The sequence below is a fragment of the Aotus nancymaae genome, unplaced genomic scaffold, assembly GCF_030222135.1.
Source record: "Aotus nancymaae isolate 86718 unplaced genomic scaffold, 86718_ANA_hifiasm-v0.15.2.pri h1tg000044l, whole genome shotgun sequence".
NCBI classification, from domain to species: Eukaryota; Metazoa; Chordata; class Mammalia; order Primates; family Aotidae; genus Aotus; species Aotus nancymaae.
In genome coordinates, this window is record NW_026988458.1 from 7,350,790 (window position 1) to 7,372,140 (window position 21,351).

The 21,351-nt window shown below is 39.0% G+C and overlaps 1 long non-coding RNA gene across 1 annotated transcript in view; it reads right to left on the reverse strand.

The window, feature by feature from the left end:
• Positions 1-4,852: 4,852 nt before the first annotated feature.
• Positions 4,853-21,351, reverse strand: part of LOC105709147 (uncharacterized) — a 31,405-nt gene continuing 14,906 nt past the window's right edge. Inside the window, exons 3-5 of the long non-coding RNA XR_001105460.3 lie at positions 6,151-6,363; positions 5,190-5,269; positions 4,853-4,949 (exon numbers count right to left, since the gene is read on the reverse strand). This is a non-coding gene — a long non-coding RNA (uncharacterized LOC105709147). The remainder of the gene's footprint in view (positions 4,950-5,189; positions 5,270-6,150; positions 6,364-21,351) is intronic.

Consider the following 21,351-nt stretch of genomic DNA (forward strand, 5'->3'; position numbering starts at 1 on the left):
CCCATGGGGACTCTGAGCTGAGTGATGGAGCCCAGTCGACCCTCAGCCTATCATACGGGGACGCTGAGCTGAGTGATGGGGCCCAGTGGACCCTCGGCCTATCCCACGGGGACTCTGAGCTGAGTGATGGAACAGAGTGGACCCTTAGCCTATCCCATAGGGGCTCTGAGCTGAGTGATGGAGCCCAGTGGACCCTCAGCCTATCCCACGGGGACTCTGAGCTGAGTGATGGAGCCCAGTGGACCATCGGCCTATCACATGAGGACGCTGAGCTGAGTGATGGAGCCCAGTGGACCCTCAGCCTATCCCATGAGGGCTCTCAGTTGAGTAATGGAGCACAGTGGACCCTCAGCCTATCCCACGGGGACTCTGAGCTGAGTAATGGAGCACAGTGAATTCCCAGCCCATTCCACAGGGGCTCCGGGGTGAGACGACCCTTCAGAGTTGTCACCAGTTGAGGGAAAGCAGCTGGACTTCACATACCCTGCCATTGGCCAGTCGCTGGCTAGGGTCTGCACACAGGAATAGGGCATAGGCTTGAGCTGGGCAGCTCCCTTTCTCAGGGAAATACCTGGGCATAATTTTCTAGAACTGCCATAGGAAACTGCCACAAACTTCATGACACCCTGCTCCAAAAGGTATGTCCACATCCTCAAGCCTCGAATCTCTGGCCTTATTTGAAAGCAGAGTCCTGTGGATGTAAATGCGAATCTTGAGATGAGATTTTCCTGTATTATCTGAGTGGGCCCTACATCCAATACAAGTGTCCTTATAAGAGACACACGGAGTAAAGAGGCTGTGAAGGTGGAAGCAGAGATTGGAGTGACAGCCACAGATCAAGAGATGCCTGGAGCCACCAGAAGCTGGAAGATGGAAGGCAGGACCCTCTCCTCAAGCTTGCAGAGGGAGCACCGCCCTGCCACGCCTTGATCGTGGACCCCTGCCAAACAGCATGATGACAGAATACATTTCTGTGGTTTATTTTTTTGTTGTAAATGTTGTAACTTCCCGAGGAAACTAAGGCCTGGGAAGCATTGAGCGCTGAGACCTGCAGGCCGCTCGCCAGAGGCTGGAGCAGGTGCTGTGGTTCTGAAAGGGGAGATCAGAGGGCTGTCAGCCTCCTCCAGCCCACAGTTGCAAGCCTTCTTCAACTGGCCTCCTTTATAAAGCTGATTCTGTCCTTTAGAAAATTCCCATTCATATGTACCTTTCATTCAACACATGTTTATGCAGCACCTGCTATTGCCAGAGACCAGGGGAGGCTTCGGGCATGTCAGAGAGGACAGGAAGAGTCACTGCCCTCAAGTAGCTCAAAGAATGGCACAAAAAAGAAACGTTCAAAAGGCCTGAAGTGTTTGGTGGAAACAAATCCTAAGGAACATCGTTTAACAGAAGGAAGGGATGCAGACGGAAGGTCGGGGAGAGGAGAGCGCCTCTCCGCTGCGTCCCAGGTGAGAAGAGCTGACTGGGGAAGGGCCAGGAGTTCGGAAGACAGTAGGTCTGGGCAGCAGGAAGGGCGGATACCTTAAAGACTCAGTGAGGAACTGGCTGCCAACTCCTCCCTTCCCCACCCACCCTCACCCCCTCCCCACTTTTACCCCCCACCCTTACCCGCCTCCCGCAGCTGAGCCCAGAAACCCCCGGCAGGGCTTCTCTCTCCAAGTGTGGTTCTCAGCCCTGCATCACGGTCACAGGCCCCTGACCAATCCTGGAGGTCCTGGGCCTGACACAAGGTCCTCATGTCAGAGAGGATCCATGTCTCTCACAAACCTGTTCTGTGAGTCTCCTATGTACAGCGTTTCAAAACCACTGCCCCAAGACCGAGTTAGAATGACAGAATGATGCACGTTTTTCTATTTTCTTTCTTTCTTTTTCTTTCTTCTTCTCTTTCTTTCTCTTTCCTTCTTTCTTTCCTTTTCTTTTTCTTTCCTTTCTTCTTTCCTTCCTTCCTTCTTTTTTTTTTCTTTCTTTTCCTTCTCCACAGGGCAAGTTCCAGAATGCACATTTTTCATTTGTGAAAATAAATCATTTCAAACTCTCCCTACTGGTAACGTGAGTACTATATCAAGAGGTGAATAATGGACTACAAATGGAATTTTTAAAACTTTTTTTCATGGATATACTATATATGTGTGTGTGTGTGTGTGTGTGTGTGTGTATAGATACATATAATCACTTAACATTAGCTTATCTCTGAGTCTGTGTAGGTGTCCCAGTTAGTTTTCACAATGAACAGATAACATCTGATGGAAATATTCTTTCTTTCTTTTGCTAGCATTCATAGTTCACTCACTTAGCACAAAAGTTAAAACTGGATAAACACAGGCAGCATTTGTCTGCCTCTGGCATTCCAAACCCAGCGCCATCTGTGTTGACAATAGCTTGAAGCGAAGACCAATCAATTGGTACTGAAGATCTAAAAGGATTACCAGCAATGAAGTTCCCCCTGGACAGACCACCATCCAAAAAGCCGGCCACCACTCGAAGTTCATAGCACGCTTGCTTCTGAAGGTAATTGCCGCATCTGCTTCTGGAAGTAGCTGAAACCAACACACGCCTGGCATCTGTGCCGTGAATAGCAAGCCGCTTGGAGGGGGGAGCCTGAAAGAGCTTTGAGCACAGCCAGTCCAGAGTGCAGCCGTGGGTCAGAAGTGAAGACACAAACAGCTGCTTCTTAAATAGAACCATCAGCGCTTCTCCAAGCTCCTTGCACTTGTCCATAAGCTGCCAAACAGGGGCAATTGTGTTATTTTTATGCTGTGGGAACTTTGGCCTGAGAAACAAATGGACTAGCTTAACTATGAAGTGTCAATCAAAGCTGCTGGAGATGAGGGAGGGGATGGGGAGAGTGTTAAGATTTTAATTAGTTTGGGTAGCTTCTTGTTTGTTGTTTTTTCACTCTGTGATCACTCTGGTTGACTTTGTTTAATTTACTACATTCAGGTGAACAAAATTCCACACGTCTTTTATCACTGAGCTTCTTTTTTTTTTTCTATTTTTTAGTGGCACTGGCAGCAATCTCAGATCTTGGGTGTAGATTCACTGTCTTCTGGCAGCGACGCACAGGCTCAGACTGATACCTGTGAGAATCCACCCAGCGCACTCACAGATTTCACATAAGGAATACTTGTCAGAGTCTAAACCAAGCCAGGTACTTTGTTTTTCCCCATCCTCTGTAACTTGTTCATTAATGAGTTTAGCTCTGAAGCAAAAGAAACATGGGTAAGCAACTAAAAGTAGTGACGGCTCATTTTCTCTTTCTCAAAACAAAGGGTGATGAAACAATGAAGTATACATATGGAGAATGATCACACTGGCGCTGCAGACACGCTGGTCTAAGTTGTGATGCAGAGGACAGTAGAAAACCTTTTATGGATGAGACACAAAAAACCTCCAGAATTTCTTGCTTCCCATGGAATCTGTTTTACCTTTCATTTGGTTGTGTGCATGAACGCTGGGAAACTTCCCTTTGCTTGAAAGTAGTAGGACAAAGATTCATACAGCCAGGAGTGATCTGAACACCAGCCAGTTTCCCTGGAGAGCACATTCCAGGCGGATGCACAGCAAACCTTCTTTGAATGTTCACAGGAACATAGCCTCCGTCCCCAACCAGCCTGACTTCTCAGACTCTGGGATGAAATAGCCACCTTCTGTTTAAAAACAAAAAAAACAAAAACCCACTGTATAAGGAGAAAAATGAGAAAAATAACAGGAAAGAAAACTTTCTTAGCCCTGTCAGATAAGTGCAAAATTGGCCTTTACAAATTAGAAGGAAGCTGCATTCGTTGTGTCTGAGCAAATCTGTGCAAGGATAATCTATTATAATATTTAGTATTGACGTGATGCCCCTATAAATGAGTGAAAATAATATCCAGGTTCTAAAAAGCCCACGTGAGCCAAATAACAGTACCTAAGACAACTGTTTTTTTTTCCAAGGTATAAACTCCAAAATAAATTTAGCAGTTTGATGTTAGCTAACAGAACAGTGAGAAAATTTTAAATGGGAAAATCTAGACCTTGGATCTCTAGGTACAAATAAAGGGAGGAAAGACAAAAGGAGTTTATTCCAAAAAAGGTCCCAAAACGTATTGTGCTCAATATCCAACTGCCCCTGAAACACAGGTGTATTGTCAGGAGCCCACAGTGCTTAGTATGAAGATAACTTCCCATTTTAAATATCTGCTCTGAAAAAAATTGTAAAACTAAATGGCCAACAATAAAAAGCTGATGAAGTATACTATAATGTAAATTGTGGAAGAACAATGAAATTAGAAAATATTCTCATTATGGTATGTAAAAAGAAATGACGGAACAGAATCCCATTTTGAAAGCCACTGGCACTGGCAGGTTTGTATAGAGCTACTTAAAGCTCTATGTGCGCATAGAAAAGGAGCTGAAATTAGCCAAACCCAAATGTTCACAGTAGTTATTACCGGATGATGAAATCACGGATGACTGTTAGTTTCTTCTTTGCATTTTTCTTCAGATTTTCTAAAAAGAATTTATATCTGCTTTTAAATCAAATATTATTTTTAAAATTCAAACTAATTCCATTTTTCCAAATCAAAACATTAGGCCATTATGATATTCCTTTTAGAAACGATCTATTTTATTAATGTCAAACTTTTCATTCTCTATTTTCAGATGAATATTAGATTAATGTACATAATTACTGTTATGTATTAATAAGCAGCAGCTTTATTGATAACAGCAATTGTTTAATTGATTTATTAAATTAATGAAATTATTTCCTAAATGAAGGATTATGTTAATATTTCTGTGACTCAACTTGCAACTCACTGAAGGTTAACAGAGGATTAGAAGGAATCAAAAATTTAAAAGGTACCTCATGAACAATGTTCGAGCAGTTTCGTTTCCATGCTGAAGTGAATACTCCAACGTACACACGTTCACAGACACATCCAGAGTTCCAAAACTTTCAGTCATCTCTGAAAATTATATGTATTCAAAGTTATGGGTCTTAAAACCATCATAGAAGCAACATGCATAGGAAATAAGTATGAATTTTCTGTTGTTATTAACATTGATTCATGCTGCAAAGCTAAAGGATTTTTTAAATGTAATTTAATCATACATAGCACCTTATTACCTTACCTTGACAAATAATAAATACAAAAATATAAACCCAAGGGGCATGTTTATGAACTGCAGAACCACAAATCACTCACCAGGCCGGTGTGGAGAAACTAGATTTTCAAAATGCGTTCCATTTAAACAATTGTAGAGTAAGTCACAGCATCAAGGGCAACTGGAAAAACAAAAGAAAACCAGCCTGTCTCTCCTGCACACACACGGCCTTACGTTTATTTTCAAATATTTACCTGTTTCCCTTCGCCAAGATATTGCTTTGGAAAAAGAGTGCTTTGAAAAGGGCAGCCACAGAAAGTAAGATGAAATCCTTTATTTGGCCTATCTGTTAATATCCTAATATCCTAAGTTCTTTATCGATTTTGTTTTAATTACATATGCAATACTGATTTCGAATGACAATTCCACTTCAACACAGAAATACTCTTATTTCCAATACTCCAAATAATAACCAAGCTGGTTTCTTCCCTCCATTACTCCACCTGATTCCTTCCTATTTTTCATCATGACACACAAAAGACCGTTAATATCCTTTCTACAAATTGACTCCTAGTTACATTTCTCTTCAGTTAATAGCTTGGAGTAGGCAGGCATGAGACCATAAAAATATAATCTTTAATCTTAAGGACTTCCTGTCCAGGAAGGCTCAGGGCAGACCAAATGGCACCAAGTGAGCAGCGTGACCTGCAGTGCTCCCGGCATGAATAAACAACCCTGATTAAGAGTTACATTCTGCTAGGGATATTCTCAATGTTTCTGCCACAGAAACAGTCATCTTGCCTACACTGAAATTTCAGTTTGTTTCCCCTGGAATAAAATAAAGCTTGTTCACAGGGTGAATGCACCAGCGTGTTGAATTTCCTTTCCTAGGTTAGAGAAACACAGTAATTTTGTTATAGTCCTTCCCACTTGCACCTAGAAACCACCAAAAGAAAAAAAAAGGGGGGGAAGTGCGAAGCAGTTTGACTTAGACTTAGCTGTTAGTTTTTTTTGTTGTTGTTGTTGTTTTTTTTTTGCGGCTCCAGTGTCCTGAACATTCACCTGGTTGCGTCCCCCTTCGCTTTTTAAAGCTCTTACAGTGTCCCTCTGTGTCACAATGGAAACCACTCAGCCTCAGCCACAGCTGATGAGTTCCTGCATCTTATCATATGTTTTGAAACCACGCCAATCCAGGACTTTCCACTTTCTTCAGCTTCTCACTCTGGATTCTCTCCTTTGCCCATGAGAAACACATACTCTTCTGAAAACAATGGGCTGTAAAATGAGAAAAGTTAAGAATCAGCATCAATTTCTCATAAATCTAATTTCCAATTTCCCACCAGTCTGAGTTCTGGGTACAAACTCTCACAAACACATCCTGTGGGAAATGCTTGTTCATGTCCGTAGAACTAACTTCACTTACTCAGTTGGTTTTTCTCCTTGGTGGAAAGAAAAACTATAATCAGCAGAAGAACTGTATAAGGAGGTTGTTAGAAATGGGTAGATTTATTATAATTTCTTTTTTTATCCTGAGTGGGTGCAGGAAGGCAGATACACTTATCTATAGAAAATGCTTATGAATATTTTTTTCGTGCTAACTTCCAGTAGCCTGGGAAGAACATAGCAAACCTACATTTTTACCATTCTGCAGAAAGATATAGTAAAGACATTCAAAAGAAAGCATGGTAATATGAAATAGTTATTCATGAGAGATAACCTGAAAGTGTTTTACTCATTTTGATACAACAGAGAAATATAAAATAAGATTTTATGGATACTGATGAAAGCATCATACAAACATTGAAGTGACGGTATTCTAACCTGTTAACTAAAACCAGCCTAGAAAGAAGTCACTGGAGGGTCAGAGTCAGTATGAACCCCTTATTTTAAACCTCCTATTCTCAAACTCGTTAAAGAGACATATTACTTATCATAGTAGAATATGCTATTTCTATTAGTTTGAACATTTTTGTATAATGCTGAACTCTAAAGAACAAAATTATCTTCTTTTAGAATGTGATTCCTTTAAAATTTCTGCCTTCCCATCTTTTCAAATCATATGGTATGAGTAACATTTCTTAATCAGATGCCATTGTTTAGATCTACGAGCATAAGAAAGCTTTCTGCTATGATATCTCTACTAGGACAGCTCAGGTATACCATGTATAATGTTTCTTGTATCATATAGCGTTCGATAAACACAGATTCTACATCTGATCATAAAAAATTGATAGCAACTTTGATGACACAACATAAACCTGTAGTTTAAAAATAAAAGATACAAAGTGACTTATTTTTTTAAATAAATGCAATCTTGCTAATATATATATTTCCTAAAACAACAAAAAATCCCCATTAAAAATCAGTTTCTGTTCTTTGTATTAATAATAATGTAAGTTTAAAACTTAAAAACAAGTAGCAAGAGTAGAGAGAACGTAGAACAGTAACTGGAAGCCCTGGGTTTCTGTCTTCATGAGGCCAGCATGACTGAAACAAATCATGCCGTTTCTCTGGGTCCTAACTTCCTCCTCTGTGAATCTTTTCTAGGGTGTGCAAGACCCATGCCAGCCCCCAAGGGCAACACTCCTATGGTATACCTGGCGCTGTTTCAACTATTTTTCTTGTACTCCCTCAGTTAATCCTCCCAAAGACCCACAAGACAGGCACAGTTGGATGAGGAAGCTGTGGCAGAGAGGGGCTAAGGCAGCTCTGATGTAGCAGAGCTTTGATTCAGACCCACGCCAGCTGCAGGGTCTGAGCTGCTGACTGCTGCACTGCATTGCCTTTTATTCTATGGCTCCAGCTCGCATTCGAAAGAGATCAAGAGAAGGCATCATTGGCCAGAAGAGACCATGAGGCTCTTTTACAAATCAGGGAGACTCACTCTGCAAGCTATACACACATTTGGCCGTAGTGAGTGTGGTCACATGTCTACTTTGATTCTGTTATTGTGTCTGCAGGCTGCCTGGGTGCAGGTAGAGTCTCTCAGGGGCAACAAGAAGGTTGAGTGGACAGGTTCCACCATCTCATTCTCAGTCTTTTCGGAAACCGATTAACCCTCGAACTCGGGAGGTAGAGGTTGCAGTGAACCAAGATCAAGCCATTGCATTCCAGCCTGGCAACGAGCAAGACTCCGTCTTAAAAAAAAAAAAAAAAAAGAAACTGATTAAACAATAAAAATGTATAGGATTCCCAGAAGTGATTATACTTATAATAGCAGATTCACACTTGGAAGATTGATAGTGAATTGTTCCACAAAACCTAGAAACAGTGATCATCTATAAGCGAGCCATGTCTTCCTAGTACCCACAAGATCCTATCCCCTTATTTAAGACATCGCTGTCCCACTTTTAATGGCACTTAAGAAGTCAAATTATTTCTCAATAGCTTATTTAATACATTTTATCCAAACAGGAGTATATAAATGTTTGGAAGATGGTGTTTGATTTAAGCTTTGGCAGGGCCCAGTGAATGTCACAACTCTCTAGAGATTGGAGGGTCACGAAACTGCCTTTCAAAAATCATGATGGTGAAATAAATCAGACCTGGCTGACTCCGTCTTACTTCTAACCTTCAAACTGCCTTTGTTCTTTCATGGGTGTAGGCCCTGAAAGTTATAGTTTAACTTTGAAACAAAGATGGTAACAGTTCCTTCCCAAAATAAACCTCCTCTTTCCTTGGGAATTAGACTTTTGCAGAACTAAATTAAATTAATTATAATTAGATTATGAAATTAATCATAAAATTAGAAATTATGGCTCAGAAGTCAAGTCATGCAGCCAGAGGCCATAATATTTTTAACCTCCCCAATTGCTCCTGTGGATAAAATTACTACTGTAAAACCTAAGATTAGTGTTCAAGGTATTTTTTAGACCCTGCCTTCTGATGGACCGACTGATGCCACTCAGATGGATAAACTGGCTTATCTGGTTTGTGGCTCCCACCCAAGGACTGACAGTGCAAGAAGACAGCTTTGATTCCTTATGCTTTTATCTCTGTCCCAGCCAATCAGCACTCCCCATTTCCTACCTCCCTGCCCACCAAACTATCCTTAAAAAACTCTAGCTTCTGAATTTTCAGACTTATCTGAGTAATAATAAAACTTTGATCTTCCATTTAAATGGCTCTGTGTTTATTAAATTTTTTTCTGTTGCAATAACACCGTCTCAGTAAATTGGCTTTTCTGGACAGTGAGCAAGATGAACCCACTGGGTGATAATAATAATCTTGTTCCTCCAAGGCTGAGGTTATGCTTTAACCTTGAGCAGGTGGGACATGAATGATCTTTGCTCCCCTGGCCCTCTCCTTCTATGTTGATCATCCTCTTTTTACCCATGGATTCCTTCTGGGTTTGTTTACAGATCTTCAGTGACCATATTAAGCTAGTACAAAGTTGCTAAGTGTGGAGACCACCTTTCCCTGTGAGGTGTTTTTTTTTTGGTGGATTCAGCTCTAGGCCTAGGACCACCCAAGGTCACAGCCCCCAGTAACCTGTAACACAGTGGAGGTACAATAAATACACAGGATATCCCTCTGCTCTTTTTTCTTGCCATTCGAATTTTCTGTTTCTGCGTTTGAATTCACCATTTTCTAGAAGATTTAAACAAAAGATATGTTTTAAAAAACATTAGTCACTTAATGCATCTCATATTTTATCAGAATTAGTAAGCAAACGGTAACACACAGCTGTGAAGCACAGCAGGATCCCCAGGCGAATCTCAAAACACTTGATGTTTCCCAGCACTGACTCCTGCCTGTTCTTCTTAAAGGTACAAAGTCACAGACTTTAAGAGAAGCCTACTTGTGGTCTATCATTTGTTTGTGGGGGGGTGGGGGGGGTGGGGGGTTGTAGAGTCAGTGTCTAGAACCTAAACTTCTTATTTTCATCAATCCATGTTTATTTTCAAACATTTTGAAATAGACAAATGCCCGTTTTGCTTTCAGATACCTTTTATACAAAATATTGTCTATCTTAAGCTTGGATATTTCATTTGTTTGTGCTCCTTTTAGACATTTAGGATAACTGCTTAACGATTTAGGAATTGATATGCCAGTGTAATTGAATTATTTTATATGTTTAGCCATATCACTAAAATAGTCACACTGCTTCTGAGATCTATTGGGAGTGCATGCCCCTTCTTCCTGTATCACATGGTAGCTCTCCAGACTAATAAAACGACCTGCTCTCAGTGACAAAGGACCCAATGACTTTTTCAGAAGAGAGTGGACTCTAGATATGTTGTTCCTGCCCAATGATTCTGACCTGGCAACATCCTGTCATGATGATAAATTGTATGTACAATTTATAGTTGGAGCAGATGGGAGAGTGTAGATTATTAAAATCTAAATCTGTCTCCTGAACAAAAAGAGAATTGTTTATCTTTCAATGAAACATAGATTTCTTACAGAGGAAATTGTGAATATTCCAGTTTTCGTAAATAAAGAAATTATGCAAGTTAGAGACACCTAGGCTATAATAAAATAAAGATTGTTTCTAAATGATGTTGTTTAATAAGTTCATTGAATGCCTGTTAGCATCCAGTAATGCAAAAATTTACCAGAAAATATGCTGTAATAATAATCAATATTTCCCTTTCCAGTAAATACTTAAGCCTTATTTCATGTTACCTGAGTCCAAGCATATAGAGAACCTGCTTTTAAATGTGCTGCACAATGTCAAGAAAGAGATGGAACACATTTTGGCTTGAAAAAAAAAAACTAATTATAATTAGAAATTAACTAATATTCAAGAATAGTCAAAAACTCAGATTTCAGAAGGTAAGCCCATAGGTGGGGAAAAACAATGTAAAAGCTCAAATAAACTCCAATGTCAATCGGCCTTAGGGTTTTATTTCATCTACAGCTTAATCAAAATCAAGCTTTTTCAGATCCAAATTTATTGACTTATTTACTTACTCTTAATTCAGTGACTAGTGATTGAGATCTAGGCATATTATGGAAACTTCTGGAAAACTATCACTAACATGTTATTGACCCCAAAAGTCATCTTGGTTACAGAATTCTTCCAGGGAATTAGGTGTACTTTTGGTGAAGCTAAATGGCACTATTCGCTTCCATTGAGCAGATGGCCTGAAAAAGACATCCATTAAAAATATATATCTATGTATTACCCTACTACGTGTTGGACATTTTTCATTCATTGTTACTTTACCTCCACAATTCTGAGAAGTAGCAGGTGTCATTGCCACACTTCACAATGCATGAACTTGCAGCTTAAGCAAAGAATACTTGCCCAGTGTCACAGTGATATCAAGTGGCAGAACTGGGACTTCAACTCAAGCTTGGCTGGCCCCCAGGTCCCCTTCTCATCTCTTTACACCACTGTCTTTGAGGGAAAGGGAAGCAGCTCTCCACCTAGGCCATAACGCAATCCAAACCTCCGAATTTTTACAGAAGAATGTACACTGTTTCACTTAATGTCAGTGTACAGTTTTCTTTAATGAGTAAGCAGTGGATGTATTTTGTTTTTAGAAAATTTAACCGCAAATTCTTGTGGGCCAGCTCTTGCCAGAACTTAACATCCAATATTTGAAGGGACAATCTAAGGGGAATTTGGCTCACATATTCCTCTAGATTTTCCAAGCCATATTACTTAATAATCATGTCATCAAAAAACCTAGAAATTAGATTACATTATTTTTACTTTTTTTTCATAAAATTTATTACACAGGTTGAAATTTAATGTAAAGTCCTGGGATTTGAGGGGATGGCATGAAAGGTATTTATTAGAAAAATTAACTAATTCAACAAATTTTTACCAAGTCCTTCCCTATGCCAGCCCTGCACCTGAAATATAACATTGAGCAAAAGTAGATTTGGTCTCTACTCTCATAGAACTTACATTTCCTTAGTTCAAAATACAGGTAATAATCACACACAAATTACTATTATGATAACCACTTAGAAGGAGAGAAACATGATGCTCTGATGATGAATAATAATAGCATTTGATTTAAGCCAGAAATTATGCAAAACCATAGTTGAAACGACCCAGCAAAATTTATTTTTGTTAGATATATGAAACGTACTTTGTAGAATTAAGTCAATTAAAAATAGTTTCACTACCTGCTTTGTCCTTTTTTCTTTTCATCTGACACCAAGGACCAAATCTAATCTAATCCAATCTAATCCTTTTTTTAAAACATATTTCCAGAGGCTTAAAGCTAAATTTGTGCCTAAGCATTATTAAGACACAACTCATTCTTTCTTTTTAATGTAACTTTGCTCTCTTTGTATTTTAATTACTCCACTTTAGGTATATTTTAACATTTTTATGCCTCAAACTTGTATTTGGTGAATTAATAAGTAAAAAATAATAATTAGTAAATTATTTGTTTTTAATTGTCACTATATATATATATATATAGATATATTTACTGTAACCCTGGTTACCCTCAATTAAAAGCTGCAAATTCCTTTAGGTTTTTGAAAAGATTTCAAAGAGGCATGAATGAGTGACTTCCCAGTAAACTCCAGGGCTGTAGACATTTTGGAATTTCCAAGACCAAAGGGCTTAAATATTCTTCAGGAGTAGAAAAAAAGCAAAAACTTACAAAACCAATCTTTCACTTTTCAACTCTTACTCTTTATACTACAAGGGATAGAATTTGGAATAAAAAAGCCTATCATTTTCATTACCCTTGTACTTTACACTAGAACAGTGCAATCTCATCAGAGTAAACGGCTTAATTCTACACTGTACATCCAGACTTAGGTAAGCAGGGAGGGAAACCAAGTCCCCAGACATCCATGAACCCCAGGGCGGCCTCTACTGGTGGATGAGGAGGGCACCGAGAAAGGGGCGTCAACATCAACATCTCCCAAACAGAGACAACCAGACGGACAGCCAGCGCCAAGAGGCACAGGCACACACCTTCAGTTGCTCCTACTTAGAAAAGTGTCCTCTTAGGAGGTGCTGAATACATGTTCTTTGAGAGTTACATTAATCACACTTGGGGGAAGTATGAGATTTGTTGTCTGCCTGTTCACTAGCTACCTTTACCAGGGAAATGTTTTATTTACCGTATTAATTACCTTTTTGATTTTTTTCCCTCACCAGTTTATTTTTAATTTTTTTACACCTCAGCCTTAAATAATCTAATGTCCTTATGCAGTGACTTTTTGTTGACTTTATGAGGTATGCTGAATGAAGAAAAATTTGTTTTCCTTACATGATGAAACTACTTAAGAAACATTTTCTGTCCTTGGGAGAGACTCTATTTTAAAATTCAACATTTAAATAGATCTCATTTTTCAATTTTTGCTTTGGTTGCGAATGCTTTTGACAATTTTTGATGCTGGGCTTAATACCTAGGTGATGGGTTGATAGGTGCAGCAAACCACCATGGCACACATTTACCTATGTAACAAGCCTGTACATCCTGCTCATGTACCCCAGAACTAAAAATAAAAAGTAAAAAAAAAATTCAAATACCCAAAACGAAAAAAAGAACTTCTTCAACCTTTCTTAAAATTAAAGATTTGCCTATAGATGTTCAAGGTCCCTTGAATAAGGCAAGGAATATTTTGACAGCTGCAAATTGTCTAATTTCTACATTGTCCTACCTTGTTAAAATTATGTTTTGGTCATTGAGCCGGAGCATTGAGAATGTGCTCCTGTTAATCTGGGGGAGCATGAATGATGCTCTACCAATGAATAATTTAGACACAGGTATGACTTGAATGTTTACATGGAACTGTCATGGAAACATTTTGTATAAGTAAACTACTTCCATTACAACCAGATTTTACTGTGTTGCAAAACAGATGACTATCCCTCTAATTTCATTTCTGTATTGGATGTATGTGGGGGCTATTGTGAAAAATGAATTGGTCATAATGTGAACCTGGTCACAATAATGTGAATTTGGTCACATTGATAACTTTCTCAAGTATTCTTTTTTATATAATTATTTTATATTGTACATATATTACATATATTTTTCTTGATTGTGAAAGTTTGAAAATTGCAAAGTGAAATTCTTATTGTTCATTTACCTGTTAAACACTAGAATAAGGAATTAAAACTAAAGTATATTCAGATTGGGAGCAATTAATAAGTAGAAACGCTTTCATTAGTCCAATTTTAGTACAACTTTTCTAAATAAAATTAAACAAAGAAACCAATTACACCAGCTCTAGCCTGGGAGCTTAGTTTCAGCAGTACTGGGCAGCCCTCCACCTTTCTAATATTAGTTGGCCACAGCTACTTACAGGTAGGTTATCATATCAGTGAATTCACTAGAGAAATGAGACACAGTCCCTTATATATCACCTATCTTTACTTTCTTTCCTCTAGGTTATGTGAGTTTCCCACCACCAAATGTCACTTTTGCTAGCCATAGTTTTTTTTTTTTGAGACGGAGTTTCACTCTTGTTACCCAGGCTGGAGTGCAATGGCGCGATCTCAGCTCACCGCAACCTCCGCCTCCTGGGTTCAAGCAATTCTCCTGCCTCAGCCTCCTGAGTAGCTGGGATTACAGGCACGTGCCACTATGCCCAGCTAATTTTTTGTATTTTTAGTAGAGACAGGGTTTCACCAGCCATATTTTATAATCATTTATATACTTTAATAGATACAAATAAGTAGTCATGTGATTTTCAGGGGTTAAAATTGCCCTTCCACCCCAAAACACCAGGACACCAATAATAAACCAAATTAGTCTTCTGCATCTATGTTCATGGTGACATAAAATCAAGTGAAAGGTTTCAGAGACCTATTGACCAACACCCAGGACCCGTGTTAGCAAAAATGCCCCCAGATAAACATCTCTTCAGGTTTTCATTTCACTGTAAGAAAGGCATATGGTGCCTGAAATTTTTCTACTCATGAGTTTCTGTCTGGTGCGTCTGAGCTGCTTGTTGTGTTCCAGGAAAGTCAAGCTAATTTGATGAACAATTTTCTTTCTCAATTCTTCAGTCTTTCTTAATGAGATTCTAGCATCATACACATTGGTAGGTGACATAAGAGAAATTAAATAAAATTCTAGGCAAAGCTTGCACCAGAAGAGTCATGGAGCTGCTTACCCATGGATCAACTTTTAAAAAATGGATCCCAGGGTGCGATGGCTCACGCCTGTAATCCCAGCATTTTGGGAGGCCGAGGCGGGCAGATCAAGAGGTCAGGAGATTGAGACCAACCTGGCTAACATAGTGAAACCCCGTCTCTACTAAAAGTTGTTTTTTGTAAAAGTACAAAAAAATAGCTGGGTGTGGTGGCACGTGTCTGTAGTCCCAACTACTTGGGAAGCTAAGGCAGGAAAATGGCTTGAATCCGGGAGGCGGAGGTTGCAGTAAGCCAAGATCGTGCCATTGCACTCCAGCCTGGGCAACAAGAGCGAAACACCAACCCCAAAACAAAAACAAACAAGATGGATCCTAGAGAAAATAATTAGACAGAAATAATAATGGTAGGAAAAGCTAGAGAATAGGTGCATTCGAGAATAATGTGAGAAACTCATCTATGATAACACAAAGTTTCCTTGTGTTTATCTTCAGTATGAAGTGTCTTACCAAGCCAATCTAAGAAAATGAAAATCATTTTAGATGAATGAAAGATAATACATTTGGAAAAATAATACCAAAAGGTCAATGAGAAAAATAAAATCAAACAGCTGTAAAGACAAAATAAAAGGAGTTAGGATGAATAATAAATAGTTTAGAAAGCATCATGTGGACAAAATGCTAATAGCAGAGGACCGCACAGGAAACCATTCTGCCACACGCCCCCGCTTTGCCAGGTAAGAGTTCCTCTTTTTCTAAAGGATAGAAACAGAGTTTCAAAGAAGCGTCAGTAGCAGTTCACTGGTGGTCTGTTTTGGAATAGTCTTTCCAATATGTGACTGTTTGTGTCTACTTGTAGGACGGTCTCACTTTTCATAGTTTCTACCCTCTTTTGTTTAAATGCATACTTTGGCATCAACTTTTTTAAATTGTGAGAACATAAATATTTTTTAAACATCAAACCTTTCCAAAATGAGATTTCCAAGGGGAGGCACTGATTTCTCTGGTTTGGCAAATCCTCCTTTTAAAAAATACCTGTTGTCAAAAAAGGTATGACCTGATTGAAAAGTACCATTATCAGAACTGAAATGGTCATATGTCTGTAAAAACCCAAAGAGCAAATGAAGATATATTTGTGGGAAAGAAAGTCTTTTTCTCAAAGAATATTTCCTAGTTTATTGTAAGTGGTTATAAATACTTGCTCAAAATACACTTAGAGCTACCTAAGAACAACTATAAGCTTTGATTAAGCACAGTGAGTATTGTTCACTAACAACAGTAAAATAATTTATATTCTGGCTGTGCCTAGTATTTGCTACTTGTTAAAGTTAAACAAGAAGGCATCAGCCCTTAGGGACCATAGAATGGACGGAGAGAAATGCTCTATTTTTATTAAAACACTGGAGAGGTTGGAAATTCATATAAAGATCAGAGGCTCCTTTTTCTTTCTTTAGTGAGTTAATAAGCATTTATTAAACACAACACTAAGGAAAGCTACAAGTACATTGCATTCCATGTGTTTAGGAAGTGGATGGTGGTCATACCTTAGGAATGGATGTGAAGTTATGTAGAGTTGTTTTCACAAGAAAATTAAAAAGAGAGACTAAAGGATAAGCAATAAAACCAGTGTGAGATGAAACATCACATTTTCTGATGTGAAGGCTCTATTTGAAGAAAGCAAACTGAAGACCGAGGTAATTCTTCATGCGTGACGACTATGCCTTTGTATGACATATTCCAGTCACTGGGTTGGGTGTGTGTGGGTGGTGCAATACCAACACGTCTCTTAAATTTTTACTCCCACAGGCCATCCTATTTCTTTGGCCACTTTTTTGGGGGGCGACAGAGTTTTGCTCTTGCTGTCCGGGCTGGAGTGCAATGGCGCAATCTCGGCTCACTGTAACCTCCGCCTCCCAGGTTCAAGCAATTCTCCTGCCTCAGGCTCCCGAGTAGCTGAGATTACAGGCACTCACCACCACACCTGGCTAATTTTTGTATTTTTAGTAGGAACAGGGTTTCACCATGATGGCCAGGCTGGTCTTGAACTCCTGACCTCAGGTGATCCGCCAGCCTCGGTCTCCCAAAGTGCTGGGATTACAGGCTTGAGCCACTGCACCTGGCCTCTTTGGCCACTTTTACAGTGCTTCTCTGAAATGGCATTTAAAAGAAGGAAAACAAATTGGCACATGCAATTGTTGGTGAAGACATGTAATCATCTTACAAATGTGAAGTTTTAATTCTAGCTGATAAATTGGAAGATCCAGTGCTATAAGAAGTTGAGAATCATTGAGGCTTTTGAGAGTTGGGAGAAACAATATAGATATAAACTTGTGGCTTTATTTAAACAACAAGTACTATTGAGCAGAGCCTTGACCTTTGCAAAAGTCCTAGAGCAAGAGAATTGAGTCTAATAGAAATGGATGGCTTAGTTACATTAAGAAACAGCTGACAGAAATGGCTTTAATTATTCTTCCTAGGTATTATTCTGCAGGCATTTTGCCAAGCATATTTTCAGAAAGAAAATGCAAACACAAAAATAAGATGCAAATGGTTCCCAAGTGTACTAGCATGTCTTTAAAAAATGTTAGGGGGCTTTATTCTTCTGCTTTTAAATTTGCTACTTGTCCTTAAAGCCATCATGTTTTTTAAAGCTGTCTTAAGGTTGAACAGTTAAAACTCCTTCAGCTTTATACCAGGTTGTCTGCATTTGGCTAAGTAATTTTTTCCCCTTGTTTTGTGATTTTACCATCAACTTAAACTCTAAAGTTCAATGTCAAATGGAATAATGGGACTCTCACAGTAGGGTTTGTGAAAATTGAAGTGCAAACATAAACTACATATATGATTTCGAATTGGATTCTAAAGAAAAGATAGGTAATGTAACATACTTCAATGTCAAGAGTACCTATTTTAAAAAGGCAGCACTTTTTATTTTTTCATCTTTTTTAAATGTCACAAATGCTGTGGATTTGTAGAGTGTGATTATTGCCAGCTGTTTTTGTTTTTGATAATGTGTCAGGATTTGGTTCCTGTTTACCTAAATCAAAGAAGATAAGGTTTCTTGTGAAGGCTGCCATGGATGTTTACATAACATACCTCATGATTCTAGAAATAAGTACTGCTTCCTGCTCAAGACTGAAAAGAAGAAACGGGATATGCAGTGTTCATACACACCAAAATAACTACAACAGGTACGACTGACAAGGCCTTAAGTTAAACAGCAAATATCATCTCTGCCTTCCCACCTGCCTTCCAGCAGTTATTTACTGTTTTGTTAACTCGTGTGTTTTTGCTTCTTCCTCTTGTCTAGAATACCATTCTCTTTTTCTCTTTTCTCTCCAAATGATGAGCATCCATTCATCTTCAAAGTCCCCACTTCAATGCCACTTCTGAAAGATTTTCCCTAACTGTGCCAACCTCAAAAACGATGTCCTCCTCTGCATTTCTATAGCATTTTATAAACACTCACTTTTTAACAAGCGTTATGTGTAGCAGAATTAAACGTTTATGTTTGTGATTCCAGTTCTAGCCCCTGCATTCTTCAAGGGTGCAGCCTTTGACTTCTTCCTCGTTACCTCCCTGGAAACCAGTGGTACAGAAACTGACACACAAGAGTCATTCAACACTTCCTCGTTGGATGAATGATGGATGAATGAATGAATGAATGAGTCCATCGGTCTGAACCAATGCCATTTAGTTTACCTTGTATCAGAATTACGTCACAACCCAAGGATCTTATGGGATTCTTATGCAGAAGGCAAGATTTGATAATCCCCCTGAAGAATAACCTGACCTAAAGAATTTCTAAAATCTTTTCCACCTCTTGATATTCTATGAGTTTATGAATTTTAGGGATCTAACTGGTAAACCAACTCCATCATTCTTTTGTCCATGCATGATATAGGATATATGAAGGATAATGGAATTGTGGAATATCTGGGCATATTTCTTTCTTTACCACATTTTCCAAATGTATCCTAGATGTTAGTGAAACAAAATTGAACTCTCTGTGCTGCAAAACTATATTGTACCGCCAGACATGGAGTCCTTTCCTCTCTACTTCATACACCAAGCATCATAATGCAGCCATTCTTCTCTGCTTATCTCTCCCTCTCTACCCCACACAGTGAATGCCAGATGATTCATAACAGCTTTTACCTCCACTCTGGGAGATTCAGCTTTATGTTGACTTTGGTTGTATGATTAACTACGTTCTTCAAGATCATCTGTAGTTTTCAAGTGAAGCACTTCATTGATGTTTCCTTGCTAAGCAGATTTTGACATTTGTACAGGAAAAGAGGATAGCTACCAAAATAGCATCTCCATGGAGAAAGGAAATTCACTTGGAAGTAAACATAGTAACTGTTCAAAGATAAGGAAGATGATCATCAACACATTCTTGAGAATAATAGAAATCTTAGCAGAGCGCTGCCATTCCACCAGTTCCCCCAAGTTGTATTTTCTCTGCAGTGGAGATTAGTATTGCTATTAAAGCATATTTAGCCAGAAATTTCTCTACAAGGGGTAGAAACTGCACTCTCATAGATGCAACTTGACTGGCCAAAGACAGAAAACATTTTTCTCTGTTGTAAGAAAGTATAGTCTCTCCACGTAAGGATTATCTTTGCATTCAATCATTTATTTACTTAATAAACTCTTTTCTGGCTGGGCGCGGTGGCTCACGCCTATAATCCCAGCACTTTGGGAGGCCGAGGCAGGTGGATCACAAGGTCAAGAGATCGAGACCATCCTGATCGACAAGGTGAAACCCCGTCTCTACTAAAAATACAAAAAATTAGCTGGGCACGGTGGTGCGCGCCTGTAATCCCAGCTACTCAGGAGGCTGAGGCAGGAGAATTGCTTGAATCCAGGAGGCGGAGATTGCGGTGAGCCGAGATCCGCCATTGCACTCCAGTCTGGGTAACAACAGCGAAACTCCGCCTCAAAAAAAGAAAAAAGAAAAAAAAAAAAACAAACAAAACTCTTTTCTGTGCTAGTCTCTCCATACAGAGTATTGCACCTTCTCAAGAATTATTCTCAGATCTGGAGTGGAGCTCTTACGAAAACCACACTGGGAATGTTCAGAACAGGACCGAGCATAAAAACATTTCCTACCACACGTGGGCCATATCAATTTTGGTAAGAATAAGTGTTGGTCCCAGCACATAAGACCCCTTTCTACTTCTTAAAAAAATATAGTGAAGTCATCTTTTGTACATTGTGCCAGCTACTGGGAGGTTTTCATTAGAAATATCTTCAGTTTCTGCTTTCACAGAACTGCAACATTAACAAATTGCAAGAGTAATATAAACATCTTTAAATAATGATCAAGACGAAAACAAAGGGTAGATTAATTATCTATAGGGTAGGAGGAAACTGGTTTTTCAGGAGACATGTGCATGAGCTTAGAGCATTCACGAGTTTGAATTCTAACTCTGACATTTACTAGCAATTTATTTTTCTAAGTTTCAGCTTCTTTCATCTTTAAAGTGTTCACAGAGTTGCTGTAAAGATGAGAACTAAAACGCTTAGCTGGAAGTCATAACTACTTTTACAAGCAGAAAAGACTTCATGAAGGAGTTATCATTTGAGTTCATCCTTAAACGATGTCAGAAGCCAGATAAATATAAAGAAGTGGGGGATGTTTCCACGTGAAGCACATCATGAAATAAAGACTCAGAAGCCACTCTGCTTATTTTATTCAAAATGTAGTCTCAAAGCTGTACCTTAATTGGGTTCAAAACACTCAAAATTTATTTTCCCCCAAATGAAGCATCACTTGAAATCTATCAACCAAGTACAATATAAGAAATTTCCTCTCTGCTTTCTTTGATTTAGTGGACTAATTACTCTGACTGCCTTCTAATCCCAGTTTAGTTGCAGCCTCTGTGGGGCTTCTCTCTGTAGTTCCTCACTCCAGATGCCATGAGGATTAACCAATCAATTGGAAACACCTTGTAAAAACACATCAGGCCTACTAATTCCTTTCTGGATTAGTTCCTGTCCAATCCACATGTTTACTGTGACAGGTTTTTGCTGCCTATACGATGGTGGCACACCTGACCCAGAACTCTGAGATGTGTCCGCCTGCTTGTCTTGCCTCATTTTGATACTGCAAAAGCAGCAAAAAGCAACACTTCCAAATTCTACTCAAGCAAGAGACTTCCTGGTGTAAGGTTGCTGTGAGGTTTTGTGTGGACCAATTTAGTATTGCCTTGCTTCCAATTAGTCCCATTTACG